Raw genomic sequence first — 11,838 nt, forward strand, 5'->3', positions numbered from 1 at the left:
ACTCCCACAGTGAAAATGACATGACAGCAGACAATGCAATAATGCCTAGTCAGCAACCCCCCAAACATCCATGGGATGAACTTAGATGACCTCAAGGCAATAACCCATGCAAGGTCATCCCATCTGCACCTAGTGAGGATCCCCACATTTGTGGCAGTCCCCGGGCACCCCAGGCTCTCAGGGGAGCTGCTAGATCCCATCCCACCCACATGTTTTCCGTTAATGTAGGAGTGGACGCAGAATTCAGGCCTTGGATTGCAATACCCATAGATGACCTTATTATGCCAAAAAAGGCTTCTCAAGAGTAAGATTCTGACTCCCTGCTTTGAACAGGTGCTCATACAATGGGCAGCGAATCTTCAAACTCATTTTGACTGGGTTACACTGCTCAAAGCATATCTGTCAAGACCACAGTTCTTACAGTCAAAAGCCTCCTATGAGGAAGCGGCTGTAACCGTGGTGAGGAATAATGCTGCCTATGAAATAGCAGTAACCTTTGATATGCTTACAGGCAATGGTACCTACATATATTCTCATGAACAGGCCTGCATTGGAGTAGTTACCTATTTTGATCAGGTCAGAGATTTGGCACTTAGAGCCTTAAAAAATATAAATCCTCCTAATTATAGTCAGCTCTTTAGAAACCTAGTTCAAGGCCCAGGTGGATGGTTTCCCAATTTCCTTACCAGAGTCTTGGAAGCAGTAGAGAAAAGATTATTGCTTGGCCCCAATCAAGAAAATCTGGTCAAACAATTAGCTTGGGAAGGCGCTACCAGAGGCAAAAGCTGCAATTGCCCCAGTCCATAATGAAGACCTTTCTAAATGGATAGTAGCTATAAAGGAGGTAAACTCTGCTGATACACCCATACAAGCTATACAATCCCTAACTGCAGCCATTAACAGACTGAACACAAGGAAGTCTAATGACCCTCCAGTTTATTGGGGATGTCAGGAAACAGGACACCTACAGCAAAACTGCCCAAACACTGACAGACGGGGCAAGCCCAAAATGGTGTGGCCGAGATGTAAAAAAGGCTTTCATTGGACAAAAGATTGCAAGACCAAGCCTTTAAACACTCTCAGCGGGGCAGCCCTCAGCCCAGCAAATAAGAGGGAGTCCCACCATCATTAACTGGTTGATATCTTTAATCTGAGGCCAAAATGGACCCTATACTTAGATGACTTTGCCTTTGTGGGTTTAATTGATACAGGGGCAGATGCCACTGTCTTAAAAGCTAGGGACACAAGAAAAATGCAACTTTGGAAGATAGCGCCCAGGCCCGACCTCCAAGGTGTTGGAGGATTAAAATTGGCTGATCATGTCATCATGCCTATAATGTGGCAAGATAACAGCAGAGATACAGGAACCATCTTTGCACTAATTGCTGAGGTTACCATGACCTCATGGGGGAGAGATGTGCTGTCACAAATGCAAATGGTCCTTACTACAGATCACAAATCTCCACAAGCCAACCGCTTTAATGGAGAGCCTACAAGTAAGATTCACCCCCAATTCTAGCAGCCACTGCTCACCTCATACAAAAGCCAGGCCCAATCCCCATTAAATGGGAAAAAAACAGGAAACATCTGGGTAGAGAGAGCAGTGGCCAATATCACAACCCAAACTTGGCATCCTTACAGAATTGGTACAGGAACAATTGGAAAAGGGACACATAGTGCCTTCCACTAGCCCTCACAACACACCCATTTTTGTGATAGCAAAGAAACAGGGAAAATATAGGCTACTACAGGATTTGAGAGCCATCAACAAAATCATAAAAAAGATGGGAACATTCCAGGCTGGCATTCCCTATCCAGGGGCCATTCCTAACAGATTCCACATAGTTACCATTGATATCAAAGATTGCTTCTTTTCCATTCCCATCACAGAGCAGGATAAGCCCTACTTTGCCTTTACAGTATGGGAGCCCAATTTCTAGCTCCTCACAAAAAGATTTCAGTGGACAGTAATCCCACAAGGCATGAAAAGTTGCCCTGCCATTTGTCAAAGACACATTTCTCATGCAACCAGCACACCTAAAGATCAGTGGTTGGTCATACATTATGTGGATGATATGTTACTTGCTTATGAAAATGCAGCAACTCTGAAGGCCTGTCTAATTGAGACAATAAAAAATTTACAATTCCTGGGTTTGTCTATTGCCACAGAATAGGCACAACATTTTCCTCCTTTTCAATTCCTGGGTTATCAAATCTCCTCCCATATATCTCCAATGGGCCCAAATCTAAGTCAAGCATAAGTATTCTCTTAATGAACTTCAGCAACTATGTGGCCAACTCAATTGGTTGAAGCCCTTCCTTCCCTTAACACCTACAGAGCCTAGATCACTATTTGACTTACTAAGGGGGACAGCCCTTCCTCAAAAATCACATTGACATCAGCAGCCAAATCCACTATAGAAAAGATCAACACCCAGTTGTCAATTTAAAAACCCTTAGATATGACCCTTGGGTGTCTCTATTTGTCATAATCATATCTACCCTCAAGGCCCCCTTAGATACTGGGTTACCTGGCTTTATTTTCCAAGGCAATGAAAAGGTTGATCATCTTATCTCTGCAATATGGCTTCCATCAGACACCTACAACAAGCGCATATTCTACACCAAAAATTTCATATGTCAGCAAGCAACATAAAATTGCTTTGCCCAGAGCTAACAATGATTCAATGCAAACACCTAGTGTGCTCTTGCAAGAATGGTGTCCCACTCGCCCCATTAGGCCCATTGCAACAAGCAGGAGTGAAATCTCGAGGCCTTGCTCCTAATAAGCTCTGGCAAGTGGACGTCACCCACATTAACTCCTTTGTTAAACTTAAGTTTGCCCATGTGGTGGTAGATACTTATTCAGAGGCTGTATTTGCAACAGCCCCCAGGGAAAAGGCTAGTAATGTGATAAAGGTGGTTAAGTCAGCCATGCTGGTCCTCTTTATCCCCTGGACCATAAAGACATAATGGGTCACCATATACATCACAGGAAATTAATTCATTCCTGAGGTCCTGGAACATACAATCTGCTACAGGTATCCCATACAACCCACAGGGACAGGCAATCATTGAAACAGCTCATAGGACTATTAAATATCTCTTACAAAGACAGAAAAACAATCTCATGCCCCCAGATGCACTGTTTGCTTTGACTGAGGTTCTTTTCACTATCAATTTTCTTACTTTTGGTTCCCAAAGGGTCAGCCCAGCTTATAAACACTGGAGATCCTTTCCATCCCAGACCTCAACCCCTATGGTTAGGTGGAAAGACCCCCTGACAGGAGAATGGATGAGATCACACCCTCTGCTAACCAAGGGCCAAGGATATGCTTCTTTCCAGAGAAAGTGGGGCAGCCCATTTCGGTACCAGCCAGAAATATTGTGCCTACAACTGACAGTCAACTAGAACCAGCTGAATAAGATTGAGAGTCTGCCTTGTTAGTGGATGCACCTGCTATCAATTGTCAAGCTGCTGCTTTATCATCCTACCCTGAGGAATTGCCCACAGCCACATCTGTGATTGCTTTATACTCCACTAGCTCTGGTCAGCCACTCAAACGACCCACAGCCTGTATGCAGTCACTCTGTTCCTGACTACCATTGTTCCTCATTCCTACCTCCATCTGAGCAAGAACTCCTGTGTTCTCCCATTTTGAGGGCTGGTTAGTCAATTATGGGTAAGATCCCCTGGGGGACAACCTAAGACTGGCACAGCCATGTATAGAGACCACATGGAAACATGGTCAACAATGATATGACTAAGGATCATGCCTCTCATTGCTCAAATATAAATGAAAAGGGGCAAATGTGGTGGAATGATAAAGCCATGCTAAGATGGCCACAGGCAAGTGAGCGTCAGTTACTTAAGAATGATTTCAAAACCCACCTGGCAATGGAGCCTGCCTCTCAACAGGCTGTGATTGGTTAGGGCATAAACCACCCCTTGACTGGATTGTCTGACTCATCTATATAAGCTGCTGTACCAACTGAAATAAATGAGTCTGTGGGCTGCTCACCTCTGGCCAGCCTTCACCTGACTCCTGGTGTCTGTGTGGTGACTCCACCCCTCTTACCCCCACTGCACTCCTCCTCTCAGAAATAGTCCACAGCAACATCTGAAGTAGACTTTTAATTTTAGTAGCATCTTTGGTTTCTCATATTGTGTGAGTGTTGACAGATATGAGTTATGTGAAAAAGAAAAACTGGAAGATTTGGGGCAAGATAATCTCCCATCTCAGAATTCTATTACAGTGATGCTCTCCAAATTCCCTCCAAGCCTGACTGCTCAGTGGGTCTTGGACTTGCTACACACAATGATCCTGAGCTTATTCATTGTTTTAACTGAAAGGCAGAGTTACACACACACACACACACACACAGAGGGAGAAGAAATCTTTCCTGCTGGTTTACTCTCCATATGGTCTCAATGGCTGGAGCTGGGTCAGTCAAAAGCCAGAAGTCAGGAGCTTCTTCTGGGTCTCCCTCATGGGTGCAGTACTTGGGCCATCCTCCATTGCTTTCTCAGGTACACTAGCAGGGACCTGGATCAGAAGTGGAGCATCTGGGACTTGAACTGGCACCTATATGGGATGCTGGTGTCACTGGCAGAAGCTTTACTGACACAGCCTACCCTTTTTAAAAAATATTTTTTATTTTATTTTAAAGGCAGAGACAGAAATTTTTATCTGCTGGGATATCCACAAATACCCACAAAATCCAGGGCTGGACCAGGCTAAATCCAGAAGCATGGAACTCCATCTGGGTATGCTATGTGGGTGGTAGGAATGGAGTCATCATTTGCTGCTTCCCAACATGCACATTAGCAGGATGTTGAAGTGGAGTCAGATTAGCCAGGACTTGAACCATAAATGCAAGTGGAGATCATTATACTTAGTAAAGTAAGCAAGTCCTCAAAAGACAAATATCATAGATTTTTCCTGATTTCTGGTAATTAATATACAGAGTACAAAACAATATAATGTATATGAATAGTGTTGACATTTTAGGATTTGATTTTTAAAAAAGATTTATTTGAAAGGCAGAGATACAGAAAGAGGGGAGAGAGGGAGAGGGGGAGAGAAAGAGAGGGAGAGAGTGAGTGAGAGAGAGAAGGAGAGAGAACCTTCCATCCACTGGTTCACTCCCCAAATGGTTGCAATAGCAGGGGTTGGAACAGGCCGAAGCTAGGAGTCTGGAGCTTCTTCTGGGTCTCCCACATGGGTGGCAGGGGCCCAAGAACTTGGCCATCTACTGCCCTCCCAAGCACATCAGCAAGGAGCTGGATCAGTAGTAGAGCAGCCAGCATCCCATATGGGGTGCACTGTGAGCAGCAGCTTAGCCTTCTATGCCACAATCCTAGCCCTCATAGATTTGATTGTTTATAGTCCTATATTCCTTGTCTCTACTCCTGAGGAACAGTGGTTATTCTACTTACTACTTGTTGAGCCTTTTATTTAGTGGATGATTAAGCTTGTGATTATAAAGTAAATTAAAAGTTTGTCCATAGCAAACCTTAAAATATGAAAGGAATATGAAGGAGGAGTGTGGATGGAAGTATCATTATACTCTTAAAACTATATATATGGGTCGGTGCCGTGGCTCAACAGGCTAATCCTCTGCCTTGTGGTGCTGGCACACCGGGTTCTAGTCCCGGTCGGGGCACCGATCCTGTCCCGGTTGCCCCTCTTCCAGGCCAGCTCTCTGCTGTGGCCAGGGAGTGCAGTGGAGGATGGCCCAAGTGCTTGGGCCCTGCACCCCATGGGAGACCAGGATAAACACCTGGCTCCTGCCATCGGATTAGCGTGGTGCGCCAGCCACAGTGCGCCTACCGCGGCGGCCATTGGAGGGTGAACCAACAGCAAAGGAAGACCTTTCTCTCAGTCTCTCTCTCTCACTGTCCAATCTGCCTGTCAAAAAAAAAAAAAACTATATATATGAAAAACATGAAATTTGTTGCCTGTCCTTCAAGTTAATTTTTCAAAAGAGTTATCTATTCATACACCACTGATTCTCTTCAATTGCTGTTGCCATACATTTTCCATATGGCACCAGTTGTTTAACCATTCTTCCACTTGAGTTGCACCATCAATGTGGAGTTTTCTCTGTGTTTTCAGAATTTATGTTGCATTATGAGCTCTTTTGAAATTGTTGCCTTATATATCCTAGCACTTCAAACTACAACCTGTTCAGATATGTTATAATAAGTTAATATGAGTTTATTTTAAGGCAAAAATATCAAAATTTATGCACTGTTTTTGTAGTATGCATTTCCCACCAATGTTCTGAAGACCCCTTTTATTATCATGGTTTCTCTCTGCATAGTGGACTTAGAGTGTCTTGAGAACTTTGCCTTTTTCATGCCAAGATATAGCATATTTCAAGCACTTGGTTGGAACTCAGCATTGATGTATGAGTGACAGATGGGAACTCCTTGCAATTGATATCTCAGAAATAATCATCAAAGTTAAAAAAAAAAAGCTTAATTCATACAATTTGTGTGTGTGTGTGATTTTCAAAACTGTTTTTGAGAAACAGAGAGAGAGTGCTCCCATAAACCGGTTCATTCCTCAAATGTTTGCAGTGGCTGCAGCTGGGTCAAACATTTGAGAATTGCTTTTATTTCACTTTCCCGATATGAAGATATTCTTGATAGACTTGAAAATGCAAACTTATGTTTTTCACAGGAATTTCTAATCTACCATAGATTCTTTTTTTTCTTTTTGACAGGCAGAGTGAGAGAGAGAGACAGAGAGAAAGGTCTTCCTTTTTGCCATTGGTTCACCCTCCAATGGCCGCTGCAGCCAGCGCATCTCACTGATCCGAAGCCAGGAGCCAGGTGCTTCTCTTGGTCACCCCTGCGGGTGCAGGGCCCAAGCACTTGGGCCATCCTCCACTGCCTTCCTGGGCCATAGCAGAGAGCTGGCCTGGAAGAGGGGCAGCCGGGATAGAATCCAGCACCCCAACCAGGACTAGAACCCGGTGTGCCGGTGCTGCAAGGCAGAGGATTAGCCTGTTAAGCCACGGCACCGGCCGCCATAGATTCTTAATGTTTAGTTTATGGTGTTTTTGCCTTGAAGAAAGTTTTGATTTATGTGACTCAGATTTTATTTTATTTCTTTTGTGTCTTCTAGATTTTATGACTTTCTTTGTAAAGGTTTATTTAGGGGCCATATTGTGGCATAGCAGGCCAAGATGCTACCCACAAAGCCAGCATCTAGTATGTTCCCAGTTACAGAGGGGAGAGTAGTTACTGGATTGAATTCAGTGGTTTCCTTTCCTTAGCCCAGTAAAGAGAAAAAGCCTGGAAACAATGGCAAGTGAATAGAAACTTTATTGCTTCTTTGTTTTGCAAGTGAAAGTGAAGCAGCTCATCTGAGAGGTGAGATGGGGTGCCAGAGTGGGACACTGGTTTTCCAAAAGTGCACTGGGTTTTTAAGGATTTACTATTTTCTTATTGGGACATCTTACAGGCTTTCCCATTGGATGGGGGTTTCACATACTGTATGCTCATTGGCTTGGAGCCCATAATAATAGTGGTATTTTTGTTGGTGACAGCCTGAATGTGAATTTCTAAATACTAACTTCCTCTTTTGGTGGCCTCAGCCCTCTCTCTGCTAGTTCTGAGTGAAAAATTGTAACTAGCTTGAAGACGTGGTCCAAACCACAGGCTGTAGCACAGGATGCTACAATGGGGAGATGTATGAGCAAGTCTCAGAGCAAACCACACTGTCACAGCCTACAGCCTGCATGCTAAAGACATTCTGCTAAAGCCCGAGAGGCCCACAGATGCCCAGCCCAACTGAACAGGCTCACCATATGGGCACTGGTTCATGTCTGACTGCTTCAATTTTCTTTCCTTCATTTTGTTTTTATTAAAACATGTTTGCTTAACTTACAGCAAGTAGAAAATAGGCTGGGTCTTCTTTTGATCCCAACATTGATGTTTTAAAGGTTGTACACAATATTTTTTTTAAAAAGGACATATAAAAATACAATATTAGAAGATCCCATAAGAAAGAAAATACAACTTTTAACCCCACAACTTTTACTTTTTCTAGAACTGAAAAACTACTGCTAGTAGTTTTATTTTTAAAACTACAGTTTTAAGAAGTAGAGAGAGAGAGAGACAGAGAGACAGAGAGGTCTTCCATCTGATGGTTCACTCTCCAGTTGGCTGCACTGGCTGGAGCTGCACTGATTTGAAGCCAGGAGCTTCCTCCAGGTCTCCCACATGGGTGCAGGGGCCCAAGCATTTTGGGCCATCTTCTACTGCTTTCCCAGGCCATAGCAGAGAGCTGGATTGGAAGTGGATCAGCTGGGTCTCAAAGCAGCACCCATGTGGGATGCCAGTGCTTCAGGCCAGGGTGTTACCCCACTGTGCCACAGCGCCAGCCCCTAAAACTACAGTGTTAAGTAGACTCCTTCCCCCTGAGCTGAATCATCTTGTGGGAAGAACTGAAGCAGGAGCTCTTAACTCAAGGCGACCCATAGCAGTCTGTGGAGAAAAGCACCGCTGAGCCACAATCAGGGCTGGGCACCACAGGAAGGCTTCTCTGCATGGTTACCAACCAATTCAATCAGTTATTTGACATCGAATCTGATCCATTCCAGATGCTAAAGGAGCAGAGACCAAGAGAAAAAGAAGCCGGCCGAGGCCGGGCTGGGGGTGGGGAGTGTTGGAGTCCCTGGGGCAGATAACGCAGCTCAGGCAGAGGCCCAGACCAACTCCAAAGCAGCAGGCAAACAGCCATAGAAAGAGTCCCAGAAAGACCAATAAACTCACTGCCAGATTGGCCTGGTTGACAAGAAAGAGAAGGTGCAGCCACCTGTGGCGTTCAAGAAAGAAGGAATAAGACATGTTGGAAAAAGACTGATCAACAGCTTCAGGGTGAAGGAAAAATAATTGAGAGAGGACCAAAAGGTGACCACTTCTTGAATGAATATTTGCAAAACCGCTTGAAGAAAAGGGTGAAGAAGCAGGTTTTCTTTTCTTTCAACACTGAAAAACTGCTATTTATTTTAAAAGAAAACTTTCAATACAATAAAGAAATGTCAATAGCTGGTACATACATTAATCAAAATATTTTCTTTAAGCACCAAGTAGCATCGTTCTCATTCTTTTCATTAACAGCACCTTTATTATTAAAAGACTAATACTATTAAGTTTTTAATCAAGAAATTTAAAGCTGCCAATCAGAGCTTCTAATTAGTTTGAGATGACTGGGTAAACCTTCTTATAGTGTGAGCAAAAATGACTTATAAAAACTTTGTTTAACTATAACTGAAGGGATTCACTGGCTTCAGGCTGAGAATCAGTGCCAGGGGCTAAACACTACCCACAACAGAAAAATGAGTAATGAGTACCACGTGTCAATGATAAATGATACATGGTTTCTGCCTAGTGAAAGGACTAATACCTAACTCTAATAGGTCTTAAAGGATTGACCCATAGGGACTGATTCAAATTCTTAACCTTCCAGGGTGAACAAGTCAAGAACAAGGAAAGAGTTCTTGTTGAAAGTCCTACACCCTGGGTGGCAGGGGAAATTGCAGCAAAGACAGGTGGGGAACATCAAGGAGTGTTTAAAGGCCAGGGAGAACAAAACAGCCAAGACTCAAACCCACTAAAGCACCAACTGCTCAGAAGGCACGTTTTGGGAGGAAGGACGTAATCCACTAGGAGATTATATGCATCTTGGAAAGGAAAATGTCATTCAACAAGAGAGGGAAGATGTCTCTCCTAGCACAGAGGCTCCACAGCTGTTTGGGGGAGCTCTGAGGCTGAGGGTCACCCTGGGACCCAGTCTACATTCCAAAGCCATACCCCCTTGTAATTAAGTCCACAAACCAAAACCTTTATTAATGGAAACTGCTCCAAAAAAATGAAACACAAACACAAGCAAAGAAAACAAACTAAAGGGCCATTAGGGTAAGCTTTAATCCCTGCTACTATCTTTGCCCTGCAAGAACAGGATCTGCCCTGTTATTTCCATTGATTCATTCTGCACAGATTGTCAATCCAGCATCTTACTATTCCTGCTACATCCTCTCCTAATGAAAGCAAATACTATGCAAAACACAACACACCACAAATAGAAGCCAGTATCAACTTATGACCCCTTGAATATTTTAATCATCTCTGACTTATTCACAGAATATCTGCTTCTGTAATGTTTTGTGAGCATTGCAGACTTGGTTGCATTAGATTCTCTTCTTGAAGTAGTTCGAAGTTTGAATGCAATTTAGATATTTTTCTAAATTACCTGAGGGGAAATTATCCTAAAAGGCCAAGAAAAATCCCCTTTTCCTCTATTCTCAGACTCCAGTAATTCTTTTTTCTCAGATCATAAAACCTAACCTAACCAACTGGAAAGAGGACAAAAAGTCATACAAAAAATAAAAAAAAAAAAAGAAAAAAAAAAGAAAAGAAAAGGGAACCAACATCATCATAAGGGATAAGGGTTTGTCAGTGTCATCACACTATCTCAACATGCACAGGACAAAAAAAAATGGTACTTTGTTTAGCAAAGTTATAGTCATTTGTAAAGTATGCAAAGAATCAACAATTTATAAAAATAGGGGAAAGTTTTAATTGGGAACATAAAACTAAAATGTCATTCTCTGGCAAAGAGTGCTTCCCAACACCAGGTCTACCAGTGGAAGTTGAGGCAGAACTGTTGGCCCAAGGCTGCCTCAGGTCTGCTTCAGAGGGGCAGGGATATTAGCAGATGAGAGGTGAGTTTTCTGTTGATACATTTATAATTGACTGACCTGAGGTAGTGTTGGTCTTAGAAGAGGTCAGGAGGCCATGGATGTGGAATGGGGCCTAGGAGATGGATTTGGTTCTCATGGGCAAATGTGAATTTGATAGACACAGTAAAAGCAATAGATCTGTATCACATTACAGTGGTCTAAAGCAGGTAGACAAATGTGGAGGTTGTGGGTCTCACAAATGGGAAATTTTCAAAGATGAATTAACTGACTGATTCATCAAATGTGACTGAGGAAACACTTGAAGGTGAAGAACATCCAGTGGCCAACATGGAAAATAGGGAAATGTGAATGAAAAGGTAAAAGAAGAGAGTACAAATGAGATTACTTTGGATGAGTGGAAGACAATTCATAAAGACAGGACAAACTAGAATTTAATATTTGAAAATCAAATCAAGTGCTGACTGGCAATGAAAGGATTTGTTTTTCATAAACAAGGTGTGAAGAGGCTCATGCTGAAGATTCTATTTTGGCCTATCATTTCTGGAAACCAGCAAATGATATAACATCTTAGCTAGAGATCAACTTTGAGACCTAGGCCACCTAGGACATGGTGGCAGAAGAGGGCAGAGGTAGATGTGGACATGATGGATGTCATGATGGATGACTTAGTCCAGCAGGACCAAGTCAAGTGTTTCTGCATCTGATATGAATGATCCAGAGGCATTTCTAGCTATGGCTTAATGGGATGTCCTAACAACCTTAGTTCCTTTGTGGACTCTCCTGTGCAATGTTTTTGCATGCTTAATGATCCCAAAGGACTAAGAAATTGAAAAAAAAAAACAACAGCCTGACATTGATGCCACCCACACCTAAAGATTGAATTTTATCTGTTTTGAAAATGAGCTTCTCATTTGATTATGACAGAGTCATAGTCAAAGTGGAAGTTCTCTCCTCCCTTCAGAGAAAGGTACCTCCTACCTTGATGGCCCCGTTCTTTCCACTGGGATCACACTCACTGAAATCCTCATTTAGGTCTTCTTCTTCATACAAATATGGTAGTCACTTTTGTATTTAGGAATGTATTAGTAGCAAGGATGTTTTCATAATTTTCATAGATTG

The 11,838-nt window shown here is 42.9% G+C and overlaps 1 pseudogene; it reads left to right on the top strand.

The window, feature by feature from the left end:
• Positions 1 to 8,562: 8,562 nt before the first annotated feature.
• LOC133754381 (SERPINE1 mRNA-binding protein 1-like) lies at positions 8,563 to 11,460 on the top strand (annotated as a pseudogene).
• Positions 11,461 to 11,838: the final 378 nt, after the last annotated feature.

Source organism: Lepus europaeus, unplaced genomic scaffold, assembly GCF_033115175.1.
Source record: "Lepus europaeus isolate LE1 unplaced genomic scaffold, mLepTim1.pri SCAFFOLD_104, whole genome shotgun sequence".
NCBI classification, from domain to species: domain Eukaryota; kingdom Metazoa; phylum Chordata; class Mammalia; order Lagomorpha; family Leporidae; genus Lepus; species Lepus europaeus.